This window comes from Mercenaria mercenaria, chromosome 15, assembly GCF_021730395.1.
Source record: "Mercenaria mercenaria strain notata chromosome 15, MADL_Memer_1, whole genome shotgun sequence".
Lineage (NCBI taxonomy): Eukaryota > Metazoa > Mollusca > Bivalvia > Venerida > Veneridae > Mercenaria > Mercenaria mercenaria.
This window is the reverse complement of record NC_069375.1, coordinates 67,458,569-67,468,918: the sequence shown is the minus strand read 5'-3', so window position 1 is coordinate 67,468,918 and position 10,350 is coordinate 67,458,569. Positions and strand designations below refer to the sequence as shown.

The following is a 10,350-nucleotide window of genomic DNA, read 5'->3' as shown; positions in this document are numbered from 1 at the left end:
AAACGGCATATATAATGTGATAAAATTAAGAAAGATGTTTTCTGCATTTTTGCAATCGATACTTTACTTAAAACCCCTGTTAAGGTCATAAATAAGATTGATATTTCACCGTAACACAAATGCCCTTAAATATCAAATTATTCAACCTGATGTTGACTTCAAAAACGACTTTTCCCACAAAGCTTATTTACCTGTGAATGAAGAGTTTTGTATCAATAAAATTGGGGAATGATTTGTATAAATATAACCACTAATTCCGTTATAACATACGTCGATCGGTAATGAAAATGTTAATAAACACTACAAGAAACAAAAAGTGAGAACTTATATATTTTGAGTGTATTTGATTCAATTAGTACCCGATGTTTTTAAAATATTATCTTAATACACGGCCATTGGGGCTTTAAATTTACGTCAGACGCCACTGGAATAGCAGATGATTTTGTATTATGTATTTTAATACTAAACAGTATGGTTTATTGCATGACTCGCATGCACTTAAAAGATGTTTTGTTTTTGGCACGTACGCACGCACATCAGATTAGTGCAAATGAGTCTATATCTTGTTAAAATACTCATTTTATTAATTTGAATAGGTTTTTACGGTATTCAGCATACCATTAGAACAAATGATAGGTCCAACTGTTATCTCCATACCACTTTTGCCCAAATAATGTAGTAATTGCATATGATTTACTTCATTGTATTGAAACAATATTAAATTGTGATCCTTGTCCGCCACCGGTCTTTCGTTTGCACAGAAATGAAGTGAACTGAAATAACAATTCATAAAGATCCAATTTTAACTCATTGATTATATTGACTGCATTTGTTTGAATAAGAAACACAATTATATTATTAATAAAACATCAACACATTTCCATCTATTCATATCTTTGAAGTAGTTTGTGGTATGAACACATTTTCTGTAAACAATTCTAATTCAATTAGTTCCTACTTATTTTTAAGAATTCATACACATATTTTTATATCAAACCATATTGCATACATTTGTACACGAACATAGTGATGGTGTACTAGCCTAAACACACGGTGACATCCACCATAATTTAACATTCAATGGAAATAGGTAAAAATGACTAAAATGCATGTTGCTGGCAACTGATGACTGAAATACGAGACAATTCGTAAAACTTTTTATATATAATTTGCTTGATGACCATCTTTTTTGAAATCTTGCATATAAGAACGCCAATGATGCATACCTGTTAACAGTACCATATCGATAAGGAGCAACTGTCATAGTAACACAGGCACAGGCATCGGAATCATTTCCAAGAGTATGGTTCCCATAAATGGAGATTGCTTCATAGGCAGGAATACACGATTGTGTAATCTGAAAGAGAAACACGTGTTAAATGTTCCAAATCAAAACAACTAAATACACATGTACATGTAATTTCTGACTGGCCTTTTCTTCTGGACATTCATTTACAATTTGACATGATTCAGGACGTAGTCTTTTCGCAAGCGACGTACTTTCCACTCAATTGGTGAAAGAATTATTTTGAAATGACGGTAACTCTACCTCACAGTTATCATGAGTATAATAACTTTCTGTACGTCACTTTAATATAATGGACCCGTAACGACTATCGGCAAATTCCGTATTTTGCGTTTGCATTTTCGGCATTCTCCGGGATTTATGCATTGAGCCACATGTACGACCGATACATGCTAAAATTCCTGGCATTAAAACGTGCTGACTTAATTTCAGTATCTGCTCGATGAAATAGTAAAAACACTCACACATTAAAAATACAAGCAGTTGCGATAAAGGTGTTATTAAAAATTTGTCTACATTGAATTTGTTTTCATGAAAACTTTATTCCTTAAAAAAAGTCAAAATCGTTGACAATAAGGTAATATTAAAAGAAGTATGTTCTTACAAGAGCTATGCTTCATAGAACATTATTTTGTAATGCATTTTGTATCATGTTCACATGATCCCCTTGTCTTAAAATCCTTGGATTGGGTATATTTAACTTTAAAATTTCTGAAAAATAGCGTGCGTTCAGACGACGTTGTTGATACCTTTTTAAAATGTCAACAGAAACATACTAAGCCATTGCATAATTTTAACGATTTGACGATTTTAACCAATATTTTAAAAGTCACAAAAAGTAGATATTACAAACTGGCCAATCGTTAGGATACAGTCATTGTCGTGTACCATCGAAACGGTATTACACGGTAGACAAAAACCTGAATCACACGATTACATGTATTATTCTCATTTCCTCGAATTGCGGAGATGTGTGATTTGTAAGTTACAAAGAAAAGTGCAAATGAATTACACATAAAATCTTTGTAAAAATACTTACATTCTGTAAACAACTGTAGCCGTTGTTTTGAAAATGTGAAGAAATTATGGCTGAGTTCCAAGAGTCTTTATCTTCAAAATGAATTCTCTCATTGTACCTAAAGTTTTACATTAAACAAAGTTTGCAAAGACACATTGTTGCTTGATAAACTTAAATGTCTTAAACATGTTATTTAAAGTTTCAAAATTGATGAAATATCATAGTGAAATACAGCAAAATAAAAGATGTTCTAGTTTGAATTGTTGTTTTTGTTGTGTTCAATGTCACAACCTTTATACTTTATTTCATATCGCGAATTTGTACTCTTTAAGTGGAAATCCCGAAGTGCTTCTCTTAGCATTATTTCAGACATTGACTGGTTAATGGTTAATGGTTAATTTTCGTAGGTCAGTTTGTAGAATTCTTCACATGTAGGAACTTAAAACCTCTGCAATGTTTTGAACAACCAGCATCCGCGCCTTTCAGCACTTAGCATTAAATGATCTCTGATAATAGGACGACCACTTACTCTTTAATATACTTTTCCGATGTTACTTCGAAATTACGAAATATTGTATAAACTCTTCCTTCTGTATTCACTTCATCAAAATTGCAGTCCACCTCGGTTTCATCTGCAATATTCATTCCATAGATAATCTGGTTAGTTTCATCCCCCGAGTGTATTCAATAAACTACCACAACTAAGTGACTTATATGTCGGCCTACATGAAAACTACACGTAACAAAATTCCTAATTGGTCAGTTTGTATTATATTATTATTTTGTGATAATAATGCATGTATTTACACGAATTTTCACATACTGACATTTGAATAGTTACTGCAGGTAATTATTGATTTGTTTTTGGCAGACTCACGACCAGCGTAACCGCATTAGGCGTTTTGACCAATATTGCATATTTTTCACGTGCAGGGCATGCATACCAATATGCACTTGTTAGTAAACATTTCTTGCATACTGACGAAAGTCCTACTAGAAAAAAACACATATCATTGTGAAATTGACACAAGAGCAACGCGCCCGGGCTGTCGGAATTTTTCAACAAAACTCAAAATCGGCCACTTCAATGAATTGCCCTTGGGTTAAATTTTGCCAAAAGAGCGCGGATGGTAGAAAACCGACGATTGAAGGTTCATGTAAACGGAAAAAGGGTTAAAATGAAAAAAAAAAAAAACATCAAAGTAACAGCTACAAACAAATTATATCAAATTTCTTTTGAAATTGCAAAAATAATTAAACACGTGTCGTAAATGTGTTCCGGCTAGCAACATTCCGACATTTCGATCGCGTTGCTTTTGTGTCATTTTCACTATGAAATGTTTTTCTAGTAGGATTTTCGTCAGTTATGCCAAAAGTGTAAACGAACACGTGCATGTTGGTGCACATGCCCTGCACGTGCAAAATATGTAATGTTAGTCAAAACACTTAATGCGGTTACTTTGGCTGTGAGTCGCCAAAAATTTATCGATAATTAGCTGCAGTACCTATTCAAATGTCGGTATGTGAAATTTCGTGTTAATACATGCATTATTAACAAAATAGTAATACAATATAAACTGACCAATTAGGAATTTTGTTGAGTTTATTTTGATAGTGCGGTTATAACTTGGCGATACTGCAAAATGAAAGCTAGACAATTTAAGGTCCTTAATGTTTGTTTTTGTTATTCCAAAATTTTATTTCTTTTGGGCCTTTTGATTCAGACAATCTTTTATTCAATGTACTCAAAATAAAAAAAATGTAGTCCAAACTTTACTAAATTCAATAAGTACTGTGTACACTACTACATTAATTCAGCGAAGCGTAAAGAAAGTTAAAGCAAAGTCTGGGCCTTTATATGACACTGTAAGTTGGAATCTGCACACACAATATACACTGTATTTCTCAATTATTTTTATGCAAATCATAGGTAATCACCACCATAAAACACAATACAGCATACTAAGTTACAATTATTCTGTGCTAGATCTTTTAAACAGACCAATAAATCATTGATTGAAATAACTGTCACTTAATCATTACTCAGCCGTTAACGATTTATGATTATTACGCCTTATTTTTATGACGCAAGACCACGTGCTTAATAATATAATCATACTTAATTTGTAAATTCCATTTTTCCTGTAACCCGCATTCCACCATTCCTCACAAGAATAATGAAGTGGTTGGTCACATAATGTTTCATCAATTTCATCTTTACAATCAATGTATTTGTCACAAACCAGGCGCCTTGGAATACATCTGGTAAGGTCACAGTGGAAAGAGTTGTCTTTACAGATATCTGAAGAGTTTAAACAGCTCTACAATATAAGTTAACGCGGTAAAGATATTAGTTTTGCTTTAATAATTATCTAAAGTTCACCAAACTAAATACTGCAATTAATTGAATAAATATTTTAAGCAATAATCATGATGTCATGTTATATACTTTATTCAAATTTTGACGTTAGAATAGTCGTATTTTGCTTCAGAGGGAGAACCACGGGTGCAAACGCAATCCCTTTTTCAACAATGTTTGCAATCTTCATTTCATTAACATAACTTTTATGTCATTTCTATATGTGTTTTGTATTTCATTAGTTTAGCTTCGCTTGCCAACTTGTATATAGTTTTACTTACTTTGTGTGTTGTTGCATATCTGCATGTGAAATATATCTGTATGCGAAATATTTATTACTTTACAAAGACCAACGATGTTCAAACCATGGTAGAAGTTTGAAAATTGATCGATGCATGTACATAAGGGAAGATTTAAAGTTGCAAGCATACCTTACTGATTTTGTTTCTCTCTTCGCTCTCAAAACTTGCTATCAATAGTATTCATAACTAGTATTCATTACTAAAGTGGTTGGATCAGACAGTAGACGGACCAAATTATTCTCATTTCTGTTTTTTTTTAAATGGTATACCTCGACCCCTCTAGAGACTCCACTCTCACGCCTCTCATCAATCCAAATCCTGGACCTACGTTTGGGACATGCCGACGATTGAACTCATGCTTAAATAATATAATATACTGTCGTGCCATGGCGATGGCATGCCGTCGCCTCGTTTGTTAAGGAAGGAAATTTATTGTTTATGGTTGTCCCAAGCAGTTTTAATCATAAATGACAGATACGAATCTGCTCTAAAGCAGTACAGCCGGATTATCTACCCGAACACGTCAACATCTTGCTCTGAATAACTTTAAGAACATCTTGGCTACGCTTATGATATGCAGAGTTTAATTAAATTTATTGTGGATGAAAACAATAATATAAACGGCAAGCATCTGCAAAATGTTCTCAGTTGCTAGATATTGTCTATACCCAAACTGATGTTTACCATGTACTAGTATACAAGTATTCAAGTTCTTTTCAGGTCATAAGCAGCAAAGTACTAATACACAAATAAGTATGAGAAAACAAATGCAACGTTTGTTATAAGTAAATGATTAGGGGATCCTTGCAAGATTCTTCTATTGGTTATTGTCTGACTTTCGGCAACAACAAGACTAAGATAAAATATATATACATACGAGTAGAAACAAGAAACAATTTTATCTATCCTACCACAGTTTTCTTCATCTGAACCGTCTAAGCAGTGTTTGTATGCATTGCATCTGTCTTTCTCCGGAATGCATTGTTGATTTCTACAGCGGTATTCCGTCGGTAAGCACAGTGGGTAATCTAAGTATTGACATTATTTAGGAGTGACATCGCTATATGAATACGCTATGCAAATACTTTTAATGAATGAGGTTCAACCGAGACTATTTTCTTAACAATCTTGCTTAACGAATTATACCTCCACTTTGTTGAAACACTATATACTGTTGTCATCAGAATGAATATCATTTTCCTAACTAATATCAGCTCAGCGAAGCCGTTTATTCTCGAGGAAGTTTCTTGGAAACTGTCGGATTCAAGATAATAAACTACATAAATAAGTTTGATTTCAATTTTGAAATTGTCCCATTGGAAGGCTGCAGTTTGAAAATGATTACAATATTGAGTAATACATTTTCGAAATGAACTCGCGATAGTATCCCTTGCTGAAGAAATAAATATTAGGTTTTTCAAAATTAGATCTTGGGTTTTCTAGCTTAGGCAGAATGCCGATAGAAAAGTTGACAAGGTGTCGACAAATAGGAAGCGGGTTTTAATATCTTTGTGTCATGTGCATATTTTCTTGACATAAATAAGAAAAAAAATTGTTTTCTATATCAAACTTTCCGTTACGATGACTAAAACACAATCATACTTGTATATTATATTGACGTGATAAATTTATAACTTATGTACATCAATATGCATATATTTTAGTGATGTGACTGAAATCAGATTTACTACATCGTGATGCATTGAAAGGTTTCCTTACCGCAGTTTTCATCTGATCCATCCATACAGTCTACTATAAAGTCACACATTTGACTTATATGTATGCAACCGCCATCTTCACATGCATATTCATTTTTGGAACATACGGATTTTCCTACAATTTTTAACGGAACAGAACAGATAAGAGAATAGATAAAGTGATAGTTTCACCTTATGCTTCCATATATTAAAACATACTAAATATGATATTTTATATACCCTACAATCTACAAATACAAACACAGGCAAACGGTCCAGTAACGAAGGCGACTTGAAACTATACCCCACAACTTCGGATGTATAAGTGATTGACTTTTACACTAAAATACATAGTATACAAATAAAACAATAAGAAAATAAAGATAAAACAAAGATATTGAAGAACATAATGTGCCATCACCATGAAACGGTCACTGGTTAAACACCACTCATGAGTTAAAACATACCTCTTGCGGATTATTAAGCTTTCCATGTTCAAACATAACAGGGACAATGTAAGACAAAGCTATCCTCGCCAGGTAAATCACTAACCAACGGAATGGTCAATACTACTCTTAGGTTTAAAATAACTGTCAGAAACCTTAAACAGTGTATATGTATTTCTGAAAACATGAGAGTTGTGATTTACACAATGTGGAAGTATAGTACTTGTGCGTTACAAAAGGGTATTTCGTGACTGTAGCAAGTAGACACTTGAAGCCATAAACAAATTAAACTATACAATTTAAAGCTTAAGTTCAAGTGTTCACAAGACTGAAAATGAAAATACTGAAAGAAAGCACGTGTCAACCAAAATTCAAACATTTTGGCAAAATAGTAAATCGCTCCTCATACAAAAACTATACATTGACCGGACACAATTTTTATTGCATATTTCTTAACAAGAAACGTAACTGCAGAAGACATTTTAAGACTAAAAAGAGGCCTACATATTACAAACATTAAGCCATACCCTGACTGTATGAACAATTGATTTCATCAGAGGCGTCAATGCAATCTATCGATCTGTCACATCGAGCCAGCATTGACACCCATTCGTTACTTTTGCATTGAAACAGCAAATGTTTCTTTGTTGGGCCCAATATGTCAGCGGGAACTGATCTGTTCAGCATAAGCTGGTGCACTGCAATAAAAGAATGATTACCAGTAATTTGACTGCTTAGTCTCCTAAATGAAGTATTGCATGGCTATCTTACCCTTTTTTTCCTGCCTTCGTTGTATCATTTATACATTCAATATTTCCTTAAGGTTAGTCAAATGAAATTCTATAGTATATTGACTAAAATACAAACGTTAGATTATTAATTATACCAGATACACAATTCAAATGGTGCTTTAAGATTTATAACAAATTTACAAGAGACACCACTGATCATTTTATGCCATAAAACTTGTGCATTTCTGTTCAGTATGTAAAATACAACCTATGTACATCTTAAGGTACTAGACCCATGATGACAATCGACAAATTAGTTGTTTTTTTCGGTTTTCTGCGGTTCGAACGAAAAGCCAAAAACAGGTTTGGCAACATGTACGTTCAAAGAAAACCGAATAACTAAGCAAGAACATCTTATCGCACGGAAATTGCCGACTGTAATTACGGACACACTACCATAATTATAACATTTATTCAGTTACCGTTAGCTGTGCAGTTTACTTCATCCGACAGGTCCAGACAGTTAGGGATACCATCACACAATTTTTTCCACGATATATTATCGCCATTGCGACACGAAGCCGTCTTATTCGTGTTGACTAAATCCATTGTAAAACTCTTGAGCTGATATTTATCTAAATGCAATTTTTAAACACATATATCTTGTGTAGAAAAGTAAGACAATGATAATGACCTCAAAAAAATTCAAAAATTCAAAATGTTTTTCTTTTGTGATTCAGATCACAAACTAATAACCAAGGATGATGAAGATATTGAAAAAATATCGCAAAGATAATTAATAACATAGTCATCAGATATTCCTTCTAATCATTGTAAAAAACAACATTGTTCGCATTTTGCTGACATGCTTAATTAATATAGATTTATGGTTTCGTACGTTTGCATATATATGGTTTCTTACTTTTGTGACGTAAACGAACAACGTTCATGATTTTGAAAACCTGATCCATGTCTGCCAGGTTAGAAAAATCCTTAAAAATAGCTATAAAATGTCACATTCCACTTCGGTTTTTAATGCTTTTCATTTTTACCACGAACAAGGTAAAACAATTATAGTTTGAAGTTCACATGCGGCTTATTGTGACTGCTGTAATTAGACAAAATGGTCTCTTTCCTTTGCCTTTTAATTGTTTTAAATAGAATGAAAACAAAGAAGAATACCCGACAGGGAACGCCAAATTACAAACACGCAGCCTAACCAAACACTCACACGATCAACACATGCACACGCATACGCACACACACGCGCAAACGCACACATACGCACACACACAAATAAAGAAAGAATCATTATTCTGTTCTTTGAAATAAACTGTACCCGAGAATCCATTTAACAACACAGCTATTTCGTCAAGTAATAATCAAGTATAAAAAGATATACACGTAGACCAAATTTATACGTTGTACCTTCAAAATCAAGAAAGTAGGTCAGTAGGTCAAGATTAAGACTATTCAAGATGAATATTGAAATCTGAATCAAAAATTATATAAGTGGTCCAAATTTCTATGCTGTAACGTCAAAAACAGGAAAGTAGATTAGTAGGTCATGATCAAGACTACTTGTTAAGATGAGTATTGAAATCTGTATCAAAATTTGTTCATGTGGACAAAGTTCCTATGCTGTTACTTCAAAAACGAAAAGGTAGGGCAGTAGGTCACGATTAAGACTATTCGGGATGAGTATTGAAATCTGTATCAAACATTACACTTGTGGACCAAATTTCTTTGCCTTTGCTTGAAAAACATATAAGTCTATGTAACAAAGGACCACCCGGGCGTTGCCTATATTGACCCCAGGGTCATGATTTAAATAATCCTGGTAGTGAACTACTAGAACATGCTACATACCAAACATCTAGGTTCTGGGCCTTATTGTTTCAGAAGAGATTTTTAAAAAAGATTTTCTCTATATAAGCCAATGTAAAATCTTATGACCCCGGGACGCAGTCAATTTTGAACCCAGTTTCATGGTTTGAACACAGTTGATATCTGACCACTATTCAATACTAAAGACTAAAATTCTAAGGACTGAGCCTTATGGTTCTGGACAAGAAGATATTTAAAGATTTTCCTATATAAGTAAATGTAAAACAAGGGACCCCCTGGGCGGGAAATTATTGACCTCAGGGTCATGATTTGAATAATCTTGGTAGAAAACCACTAGAGCATGCCACATACTAAATACCTAATCTCTAGGCCTTATGGTTTAAGACAATAATATTTATGGTTTAAGACAATAATTTTTAAAGGTTTTTACCTACACAAGTCTCTTTAAACCATGCCCCCCCCGGGCGGGGCCAGTTTTATCCACAGGGGATAATTTGAACAATCTTGGTAAATAAAAGACTACTAAAAATGCAACACACCAAATACCAAAGTCATAAGCCATGTGGTTTTGTACAAGAACATTTACAAAGTTTTCCCTATATAAGTCTATTTAAACCATGTGACCCCCAGGACGGGACCATAT

The 10,350-nt window shown here is 33.4% G+C and overlaps 1 long non-coding RNA gene across 1 annotated transcript; it reads right to left on the bottom strand.

Moving 5' to 3' along the window:
- Positions 1-4,474: 4,474 nt before the first annotated feature.
- LOC128548875 (uncharacterized) lies at positions 4,475-6,818 on the bottom strand. The gene is made up of 3 exons (XR_008367274.1): positions 6,705-6,818; positions 5,897-6,013; positions 4,475-4,626 (listed from the first exon to the last, which is right to left on the bottom strand). It is a non-coding gene; the product is annotated as an uncharacterized LOC128548875 (long non-coding RNA).
- Between the last annotated feature and the right edge of the window lie 3,532 nt (positions 6,819-10,350).